At 33.5% G+C, this 12,174-nt stretch overlaps 1 non-coding gene across 1 annotated transcript; it reads right to left on the bottom strand.

The window, feature by feature from the left end:
* Positions 1–213: 213 nt before the first annotated feature.
* Positions 214–404, bottom strand: LOC144292009 (U2 spliceosomal RNA). Its single transcript, XR_013359556.1, has one exon. It is a non-coding gene; the product is annotated as a U2 spliceosomal RNA (small nuclear RNA).
* Between the last annotated feature and the right edge of the window lie 11,770 nt (positions 405–12,174).

The following is a 12,174-nucleotide window of genomic DNA, read 5'->3' as shown; positions in this document are numbered from 1 at the left end:
GGCTAAGTCCTGAGCAAGTGGTTGAAAGAGGGTAGCATTCTTCTTTTTATCCAGATCCTATCATGAAATGGAGACTCTACCTTGGGCATGGTGCACCAAGAATACTGGGGTCCCCTTTGCTGTTGCCCTAGCCCATGTTTACTTTTCCCCAAAATCTATCAGAGTGCCACACATAGTTGATGCTCAACAATTTTTTTTTTCTTTTTTCCCCCAACGGGGTGCACCATTCCTGGAAGTACTGCAATACCAGGTCGATGTGTGGAGTTGACAGAGCAAGCTCCTATTCCATCTTGTTGCTCCAAAAATCCATTTAATATATTGTCCTCGGAAAGAGGATATATCAGATATTAAATTGATAAGAACAGATACTACACTTGACCTTAGTCAAAAGGACGAGAAGCGATCAATAAATGTTAATTAGAAAGAAAGGGGCTAGAGAAGAAGGAGAAAATGGAGACATAAAGAAAAGAGGCATAGAGTGAACATTTGAGTAGCAACCAAAAGCTTGTATGCCAAATGTCAACATACGTAGGGTATTACAGAGAGATGATGGTTGAATCCAATTTAAAATTCGTTCTGGAATAAGGGGCCAATTGGATAGTAAACTACAGTTTATTTTTTCGACATTGTGACAGAATTGATGGTCCAGTGAGACTTTAAAACATCTTTTTCACAATAAAACTAGTTTTTGGCTTCTCTTTTATAGTATACAACTTTGATTTACTAAGCTGAATTCTGCAGTTCTAAGTAGAAAACTTTAGAACTATTCCCTTTGGTATCTATATTCTCTTCTGGTAACAGGTGCTTTTATTTCATTTGAAAAGAACAAACTTTCCCTATAAATCAATACAGCATTTCTTCTTTCTTCATTACATGTCAACTTCTGGTTTTACTACACTTTATTGGATTACACATAGTATGGGTGCCAAACATATTTATAGTATTGGTGGATTGGTTCATGGCATCTGTTTATTTTTTTCTCTAAATGAGTCAAGTGCAGTGCATATTTCTTTTTAAAACTGAGAGTAAAAAGTAATTTCAAGTGACTTGTCAAAGACCTCACATCTTTAACAAGTTTTCAATTTTATCTAAGAGAGCCAGATGATTTTAATATGCAACTTCTGCATTAACTTACTACATACTTTTATGAAGCTAACTGCCATCCTTATGAAAAATAAGAGAGACACATTGAGTACGATGTGGCTGGTTTGATTGCTTTGGAGACAGTCTATTCCACATTAATTAAATCATACTTAAAATGTTGCATTGGTAACTAAGTTTCTCTTATAAAGATTAATGACATGAGGTTTAATCAGTAGAAATCTTAGTTCGGAGTTATGGAACTTAGAAATATCCTCATAAGTTAAATAGTTGTGTTCTTCTATTTTATAATAAGATCTGAGATTTATGGATGTTAATACAATATATGCCTCTAAGCTTTGAAGGATACAAAGATGTTACATAAAATTTCCATTTTTTTGGGGAATTCAGTTACTAAAAAAGAGAATTCATATTTGACAAAGCCATGTTGTTGTAATATTTATAATGAAGTGAACTAAAGATCTTTGCAATCTAACATATGCTATCGCCATCAGTGAGTGACTCTCCCTAGTGCTTCCCAATCTTTTTCTCTTCATGGCCTACTTAGAAAATGGAAGTAATATTTGCAGGGCACATATGGTAAACTGACAAAGCTATTGCTTTAAAGGAAAAAGCTGCTGGTTGCTAAGAGTGGGCAGGTGCTCTGCTCTCTAAAATTGTTGCTCAAGAGGAGCATAATTATGATTTTTAGGCAATTGTCTCAAAAAGTTCATAGACAAAGAGTATCGTGTATGTGTATGTGTGTATATATGTAAACAATATAAAATGCGTGTATACAATGTTCACAAGTCATTTGACTTCATTTAGACTTTTTTCCATTATGAATTCTTTCTCTTGTTCTCTTAGAATTCACTATCGCTGTTGATTTCTTCTCATATCCATTACTTTCTCTGTTTTGTTATCTCCAGTATCCCCATAGTCTTTGAATACAGGTGTAGCATTTTTGTTCCTATTTATGTAAACCTTTGTAAAATGTACTATATTTCTTTTATTAGTCTTTTGAGAGAGCTCCTTGAATTTGGGACAATGAACAGTGGGGAAAGATTATTGTTTTCTTCCTCATGGTGTCATGATCACAGTCCAGGTAGCAGTAAGAAGTTCCAGGTAGAGGACCCACACTCTGTAGTGAAGGAAGACTTAAGAAAGGTGATTTAGAGCCCTCTAAATAGGGGAACACCGATAATATAAATCTAGGCAAAGGAACATAAGAATTATGATCAGTGGAGGAGGGTTCTCGGCCTTTCAGCTGGAATTCAAGATCTTATTATCAAAATAAAAAAAATGAATAGTAAATATTTAAGACAGCCAAAGTCATAGTCAGTTCAATAAGGAAGTAGGCCTCAAAGGCAGGAATCCAATCACTAACATTTGTGAGCCTCAAAAAAAGAACTTAGTGGATGATTGGTGTCCCCAAATCAAAACAGCACCAGCAGCAAGGATGACCTGATTCTGATGTGGAGGGCTAATGAATGACATAGGCTCTATTCTATTCCACATGTTAGCTTGTGATGGGTGCATAGTTTGGTGACAGCATTGAGTGAATTAGTAGGTGAGTAAAAGCTTATTTGAAAAGGTCAGACAGATAGAGACAAGAGATTCATGTCCAGAATCACACAATTACCTGGTTGGTGATTTAGAGCAGTGTAAGGAGGAGTGTTGATCTGGGTTGGTCTTTGAGACCACATAGAGGAAAAGGATTGGTATTGTTCCTTGATTTGTTTTCTCCCTGCAATCACTAGCTGCTAAAAAAATGCCTTCTTAGTTACTGGGGGCACAATATTTTGCATGTTTGTGCATAAGAAATCAATATTATTCCAAATTTTAACTTAAACTACTTAGGAAAACTACTTTTCTTCCTTCCATTTATAAAGTATAAATAACATTAAATATCGGCAGATAAAAATGTACAAAAAAAATGATAGATTTTAAGTTCATGACCATGACATGCAAATATGTCTGTTTCTGTTTCTAGTTTATCATCTACCTACCTACGGAAGAGCGTTTATATTTTCCAAGCCATTTCCAATCAATAGAATCTCTTCATCTACCACTGAAATTTACATTATTTAGGCAGATTACATGAAAGAATAGAACATATGAAAAAAGAAACCAAGATATTATACAGTATTCTTAAATATCTTTTTTTTTTAAATATCTTTTTGAATAAAAAACTAGTGGCAGTCTTAGACAATCAATCTTCATGAATATAAAATACATTAAAATTAATTAAGGCTAATTCATTAATAACCGAAGGCTAATTAGTTGTCTAAAGCTTAGCTTGTAAGAATTTTAATCTCAAGATAAGTCACAACAATTTTCAAATATAAAAAAATTGTCTTTCATAGTTAACCCTAATAATTAGATCCTGTCTTAATAAGTTTGCATAATCTTCTCTGCCTCTGTTTGCCTCTGTGTCTGTCTGTGTAAAATTATGTATATGCATATGTGTGTGCATGTATATGTGTATATATATGTATATATATACAACTATAGTTTTATTCCCTCACATTTTCTATTGTTTACTTTCTAGAACTACCCATTAAATAAAAATATAATTACTGTTACTCCAGTCAGTGTATCTACAATATTACAGATTTCTAAGAATATATAATTTTTAAGATAGACTATTTATGTATGATCATTTAAAAGATATATTCTTAGAGTAAAATTAGTGGAAATTGAGCAGATGTAAAATTGCTTTTTCATTGTTTCAAGATGTTTTAAGATGATGATCTTAAAACAAACCTATATTATTTTTTTATTCAAATATTTAGATTAACAATGAAATAGCTGCCACAGTGTGAATATTTTTATGAATAAGTTTTTTTTAAAGCTTTTATTTATTTATTCATGAGAGACACAGAGAGAGAGACAGAGACATAGGCAGAGGGAGAAGCAGGCTCCATGCAGGGAGCCCGATGTGGGACTTGATTTGGGACTCCAGGGTCATGCCCTGGGCCAAAGTCAGGCACTCACCTGCTGAGCCACCCAGGCATCCCAGTAAATAAGTATTTTTGAGAAAAACAATCTGTTCACTTACATACAAGTGGTTTTGTTTGTAATTTTGAAAAGCCTAGAGACTGCAAGTGATTGATACCAATGTTTTATTTTCACTCAAAGCACCTTTTGCTTATAAAGCAGTCCCCACTTGCAGTTTTGTTTTCCCTGTTTTCAGTTACCTGTGGGCAACCAATGTCCTGAAGCAGATGACCTTCATTCTGACATATATTCGAAGGTCAATAGTAATGCTGCATTATTCATGTCATTTCATCTCTTGCTTTTCCCTGTATATGTATATAGCCTGAAAGAGGTATATGGACAATAACTTTTGAATAAACAATTCCATCTCTGTATCCATTAGGTTTGGAACAAATAGACCTTGGTGCATTCTGAAAAATTCGATGAACTGAGAAAAGTCAGAAAAAGGATGGCAGTGGGAGTAGGAGAGGAGGCAAAATGTTCTGTAGATGTTGGCTCTAGGAAGGGAGGAGGCTGTGCTGCATAGACCATGTGTGTATTGTGCTCAAGAGGGGCAGATGGTATCGTGCAATCAAATAACTGGCATATAGGGGCTCAGAAACAATCAAGGAAAAGGGGATAAATGGCCAGTTACTTAAGAAGTTAGACATCCATATTGAAAATTGCAGGCCAAAATTGGGGTGGGCCAAATACCAAGGCCAGGCTACTGGTAATAGTGTGGGGATTTTGCTAGGGTATCCCAGATAGTCTGTCTTCCTCTTAGATATTTCTTACCTACTTTTCCTAGCCAGCTCTAGAAATCCTCTAGATTCCTAAATGGACTGGGAAATCAGGCAGACTTGGCAGCTTCCATTCCTCTCTGACTGTCCTAAACTCTATCTTTTAAGAAACATGATATTCTCTGCTGTAGCCGAGTTCTGATTTCCAAGATTTAGGATGATAGCAAAATCTTATTGATGATGCTGATGATGATAAGAAAAGAATAAACAAAAATCTTAGTATCAAAAGACTACTTAAAGCTAGAATTATTTGTACAACATCTTGCTCTATGTTTTACATCCTTAGTGACAGGATTTGGCGGAACAAGGTTTAGAGCATGTGTTAGCTAAGTCATATACTATGAGAATAAGCTTAGTTTTTGAAGATTTCAACCAGGGTGGCTTCTATTTCAGTTAGGATTTATTGCTTTAGATTTCACTCTAGAGCATCCTTAAAGGATCATGTGGGTTTTGATGTAAAGCAGAGATCACATATATAACAATCCTAAAGAGGTTATCAAGAGTCTGCCAAAATCTAACTCATTTTAATTTACCACAGCTGAATTTTTTTTTTATTGAGACCAAATCCATCTATTTACAGTTTCTATCCACTAGTTCTAGGTTTTTCTTCCAAAATTAGACAGAATAAGTCCAAAATAGTATCTTTTCAAATATTTTAAACTTTTTTTTCTTCTCATGCTTGCTATAGGATAACTTAACCCCTAATCTAACACCCCCAACCCCCCACCACACACACACACATACTTGTGCTGCCTCTTTAAGCTAAGCATGACACAGTCTTTCAAACTGTTGATCGTTGTGTTGGATTGCTTTTAAATATTCTCAAAATCCTCATTGTTTAACTATATATACTTTACATGTTACCCAGAATGGAACATAACATTACAGGGAGAGTATTACTTCTTTGAGCTTTACATAACCATGTTCTACTGTTTCATATTAAGCTTACAATCAACTAATCCTTTGCCTATGCCCCCCATCCTTTTCTCTACATAAAACCTTTTCCCAGCCATGTCCAATATCTCCTTAGGGACTTGACTGAACAATCTACTGTGACCTTTATAATATTTTCTTTATGACATTCTTTTAATCATTTACCCGTGGTTCAATCTCCTTTACAACACTGTGTTATAATTAAATATATGTTAGAATATATGGTGTTTTACTCCAAGCTCAAGTTTGTGCCTCTTTCCTGGTAAAATTGATTTGCTTGGCTAAAAAAAACCAAACCTGAAGATGAGTAGGATCGCTGGACTGTTAAAGCTTGAATGTTGTGCTCTCAAACTATATTTACATCATAGTAGAGGGTTTCTACAGGTAAGAACGGAATCCAAATAGCTAAATATTGCTTTTAAGAAAATATCCCTATGCTATACTGGTACATTCAACGCTATGATGTGCCTCTAGATAAAAGAATGACATCACCCTGAAATAGTCAAATGAAAAAAAAATCTAATTATAATCAAACCAGTAGACCTAAATACCAATAGTAGAGATAATATAGGGAGAGGAACTCTATATTGTTATAGCAAAATCCAGATAGTGAGGAACTCTAAGAGACAAACAAATATATTGCAAGATAAAAAGATATGGGTAGGAGACTTAAATGTGAGACCTGAAACCATAAAATCTCAGAAGAGAGCACAGACAATATTTCTCTGACATCAGCCATAGCAACATTTTTCTAGCTATGTCTCCTGAGGCAAGGGAAATAAAAACAAAAATAAAGTATTGGGACTATAACAAAATAAAGACTTCTGTGCAACACAAGGAAACAATCAACAAAACTAAAAAAAAAAACAAAAAACAAAAAAAGATCTACTGAATGGGAGAAGACATTTACAAATGACATACCTGATAAAGGGTTAGTATCTAAAATATATAAAGAACTTACACAACAGAACACCACAAAAAACCAACAATCCAAAAAAAGTGGGCAAAAAAACATGAACAGACATTTCTCCAAAGAAGACATATAAACAGCCAACAGACACATGAAAAGATGCTCAACATTATTCATCAGGGCAATGCAAATCAAAACCACAATGAGGTATCACCTACACCTGTCAGAATGGCTAACATCAACACCACAAAAAACAACAAGTCTTGGCAAGGATATGAAGCAAAAAGGACCCTCTTGCACTGTTGATGGAAATGCAAATTGGTGTAGTCATTGTGGAAAACAGTATGAAAGTTCCTCAAAAAATTGAAAATAGAATTACTCTATGATCCAGGAATCACACTAATGGATATTTACACAAAGAATACAGAAAAGACAAACTCAAAACAATACATGCACCCCCATATTTATTGCAGAATTATTTACAATAGCCAAATTGTGGAAGCAGCCCAAGTGTCCATTGATAAATGATAAATGGATAAAGAAGATGTGGTATTCACACACAAACATACACACACACAGTGGAATATTAATCAACCATAAAAAGGAGTGAAATCTTGTCGTTTGCAACATCATCCCAGCATGGATGGATCTATAGGGTATAATACTCGGTAAAATAAATCAGTCAGAGAAGGACAAATACCATATGATTTCACTCACATATGGAATTTAAGAAACAGAGCAAATGAACAAAGAAAAAAGAAATAAACTGAAAAACAGACTCTTAACTACAGAGAATAAACTGATAATTACAAGAGGGGAGGTAGGTGGGGGGATGAGTAAAATAGGTAAAGAGAATTAAGAGTACGTTTATCTGATGAGCACTGAGTATTGTACAGAATTGTTGAATTAATATAAAACAAGATATGGGCAGGACATCTATACACTAAAATTTGAAAACATTTACTTAATTCATTTTTAAATTGGAAATTTGAACACTATTGAATGTTTAATGGCATAAAGAAGTTACTGTTTTTATTTGTGGTGAAGGCATGATGGATACATTTGTAAGAAGAGTTTACAAAGGTTCCTCCTGTTCTTTTAAAATTTAATCTTGGAGTATTTATTTCATAAACAAAATAAAAATACAATAAAAATTTATAATGAAATAAAAATTAAAAAATAAAATACTGAGTATTATTGAGTATATATAAATGTTATGTATCATTCAGCTCACCCACAAATTGGAGAAAAACAAATGGAGGACAATTTTTTTTTCGTAATGTACATTTTTTTTTCTCCTTTAAGGTAGAAGGCAAAATTCAAGATAATTTTATCATATTTCCATAAAAAAACATTCAGACATGTTAACTGTTCAATTTCTTTTTCAAAATATTTTGTTAGGCTTGAAATAACAAAGCAAGTAGTTTTCTTATTCTAGAATTTAGTCAACTTCAGCATAGGATGGGAGATAAAACTAAATAGAAAAAAAAACTAAATAGAAAATTGCTCATGATCTTGTCAAATTTTATAGTATAAAAGAAAATTACCTTGACTAGAATGAACATTAATGTATACTAACTTTAAAATAAAAAAAAAATCGTATAGGGTTTGCCTTAGGACAAACTGTAAAACTCATTGGATTGACTGTGCTTGTGGCTAGAAGCAGATAGACCAAGAGGAGGAAAGAGAGCTATCAAATTGCAAGTAACTGCCAACTTTATGGCAGTGTCTAGTGAGAGGTTCTTTTCTAATCAGTATCCCCTGTCCTGACATCGAGTGTACAGATTACTCAAAATATTCAACTACTTTTGCTTTTCACTTAGATAGATATGAAACACATAGAAATGGAAATGAAGACAGACTTTGAACTTTTGGTACTTCATATGAACCTCTAATTTAAATATACATTTCTCAGCTGTTAGTTCTCACTTCAGTTTCAGAACAATATTTTTGACCTAACCTCCCTACCAAATTCTGTTATATGAAGCGAGTAAGTGTATTCCCCCCTGGGATCCTTGAAAAATGGCTTAATTTGACAAAGAAATAATTTCTTTTCTCTACTTCTCTCTCTCTCTCTCAGTCTCTCTCTTTTTGACTATAAGCCAATGTCAAACCTGAAAAACGATACTTTACCCTTATATCAGCAGTCTTCCCAAAGCTAAATAACTAGAAAAGGCTTGCTAAATAAACTACTTAGAGACACTCTAAGATTCCTTCATGGTACTTTTAACTATCTAATTAGGCAGGTACAGTAAATCCTGGTGTGCAATAACAAGCAACTATAATAATTCAGATGCTTGGGTCTTTGGCTTATAAAATTATAAAATATAAGCTCTATGTTGTGTTTCATGCATCAAAAGTTGAATTTAGAACTTTACACATACCTCAGATCAGTCTGACATGTTATGACACCGAGTAAAATGCCAGTTTTCAACTGTAATACTTTGCTTACCTATAAAAGAAGATAAAAGCAAGGATAACAGCTATGCTTGGTATCATATCTGATTATTCTTGTCCTTTACGTTTTTTTTTTAAAGATTTTATTTATTTATTCATGAGAGACACACACAGAGAGAAAGAGAGATAGGCAGAGACACAGGCAGAGGGAGAAGCAAGCTCCATGGAAGGAGCCCAATGCAACACTCGATCCTGGGTCTCCAGGATCAGGCCCTGGGCTGAAAGTTGCGCTAAACCACTGAGCCACTAGGGCTGCCTAGTTCTTGTCCTTTACTTTTATCTGATACCAATAACTTAAAGCCAGATGGTATTTATTCTTAAATTGAAGAGGAAATAACAGATGTTTGGAAAACCTTCGCTGTCATCAGCCTACAAATTCAGAAGCCTCTAGAAGTTTTGGTCAGAGAATAACATCTCCATCCTCTGAATAAGACTAGCCAACCTATTTTCGTTGATTTTTCTTCTTTTCAGATTTGCAGCCTGTGAGAACATAATTGTCCAATTGCAAAAAGTAAATCTGCAAACAATAAACACTAGTAAAATTTCTGAATATTTTGATTAAGTATTTTCTACTTTTTACATTTAATCTTTTTTTTTTTTTTTTGGCTTGTTTCTCTTGGTAAGGAATATGTCAAACTATTGTTTTATTCTTAATTAACAATATTTGTCTTTCTTCTGGGAGATTTAACTAGGTGTGGTAGAATAAAAAAGATGTTTTGCAGTTGATCTGTTTCCTGTTCATGTATTATGACATCTGATTTAATCTCCTTCTACGTCATTTATACACATGTCATCTTTGGTTGTTTTTGATGGGGATTTAAAAAGGGTCAGTATAGAGTGGGGGGAAAGTCCTAAGATACTTAAGCTGTAATTTAGTATTTTTTTTAACTTGAAAGTCACAAATTTTAGAATAAACTCAATTTAAAGGCTTATGATGATATATTTTTTATATAAAATAGAATTGAATATTTTAAAAATGTACATGATAAGTGGTAAAAGTAAATAGAGCTTTAGGAAAATTTTGTTTTAGTGTATGTGTGAAAACTGGATAAAATGTATTTCTTTCTTTAGGTTTGATAAAACTAAATTAGGTAATAAAGTTCAGAGACCCTTCAATACACTCAAGTTGCTCTCTGATCCCAGCTAGTCCCTTTCCAGTCCACCAGAGAGAACTGAAAGCCTCATATTGAAAATCACTGCTCTGGTAACCTGACAAAAATAAAGTATACAATTTCCTCCCAAGAGAATAACAGGCTCAGCCTCTAGGCAGCCCAGGATAATTGTCACAGGATTCCACACCTGAATGAAGAAATCATAATAAATAATTCACAGACTTGGTTTGTTTTATGATTTGAAACAGCAGCTTCTACTAACTTTCCCTCAAGAAGAAAAAAAAAAACTATGAATAAAATAGAAAAGTACAAAACAACACTAATATTAGAAATTGACCCTGTTAAACAAAGTAATGCCAGAATCTGGGCAAGGTCTCCATTAACTATAAAGCAGATAAAGTTACTGAGAACATATTGTCTTAAGTTTAAGAAAAAACTATCTTAGAGGAATGTCATTCTTAACCAGAAAATTTGACATCCATTTTGATATTCTTTTCACTTCACTTCTGACTTTTTAGAAAGCCAGACTAATTAACTATTAATAACTAACATTTAATAAATAATTAATATGTATAATGTATGAATCAATATCATCTCCATCTTGTCAATAAGGAGTATTAAGTAACTGGGCCAAAGTTCCACTGCTGTAAGTAATGGAAGCAGGATTTGATTCCAATACTCTGACTCCTACTCTGCTGGTCAAACCACTATAGTACATTGCCACTTAATATTATCCTGAGAATCATCTATTTTAGTACCCAACGTAAATTTCTGGAAAGGTTTAATATTTCCAATGGACCTCAAGAACTCTATGAAGTATATCAATTGGCTAAAAGCAGTCTTTCAGTCTTCAGAAGACCAAGGGTTTTAAATAAAATATCTTCAGTAAGCTAAATATTATGGAATTAAAAAATTTAAGAGATATAAAAATAGTGAAAGGGAATAAAGGGGAAAGGAGAAAAAATGAGTGGGAAATATCAGAAAGGGAGACAGAACATGAGAGACTCCTAACTCTGGGAAACGAACTAAGGGTGGTAGAAAGGGAGGGGGCGGGCGGGTGACTGGGTGACGGGCACTGAGGGGGGCACTTGATGGGATGAGCACTGGGTGTTATTCTATATGTTGGCAAATTGAACACCAATAAAAAATAAATTTAAAAAAAGGAACAAAAAATTTTGAGAGAATACCTAAGAGAAAAAGTCAGTAGGATGAGATGAAAAGGAAAACAAATAAGTAAAAGAGGTATTTCTGAAATCTAAAACAAAGAAAGTAGAATAAAAACAAAATATATATGGGTATAAAAGGAAGATTAATTGAGAAATCTAAAATACAGAGCAAATGTTAAGTAGATTAATTAAACAAGATTTGATAGATTTGAAGAAAAAAGAATGGAAGTGATGTTCTTGAAGAACAGAAAACAGGGAAGCAAGAAAACATAAAACAATTGAAGAAAATATTTCTTCACTGACAAAAAAAGAATGTATCATCCAAAGAGGTATGCCATATTTCAAGGAACACCAAAGTGTAAAGTCTCCTGACAACAAAAATGCTGGCAAAATCTTTTTATTGATAAGGAATAAGAGGAATATTATTCAGGCACATTAGCAGAAAAGAGTTTTACTCCAAAGGAACAAACATGTGTCATATGCATCCTGTGCAGCTTTAAACAACCGGAATGCAATTTACCAGCAGCTAGATAATGTTGTGGGAAATAAGTGTGTGAACCGAACACTTCATATCAATCATTTAATGTGTGTATGAATGCAAATACACGTATCCTTAGTAAAGAGAAACTAAGAAAAATATCATGTAGGTATCTTTAAAAATTACTTTCTAAAAGTTTTGCTATTTCTCAAGAAAAATATTGATTTCTGGGCCATTAAAGATCTTGTATTATTTCTCT

This window comes from Canis aureus, chromosome 20, assembly GCF_053574225.1.
Source record: "Canis aureus isolate CA01 chromosome 20, VMU_Caureus_v.1.0, whole genome shotgun sequence".
NCBI lineage: Eukaryota > Metazoa > Chordata > Mammalia > Carnivora > Canidae > Canis > Canis aureus.
The sequence above is the reverse complement of the archived record's forward strand: the minus strand, read 5'-3'. Positions and strand labels throughout refer to the sequence as shown.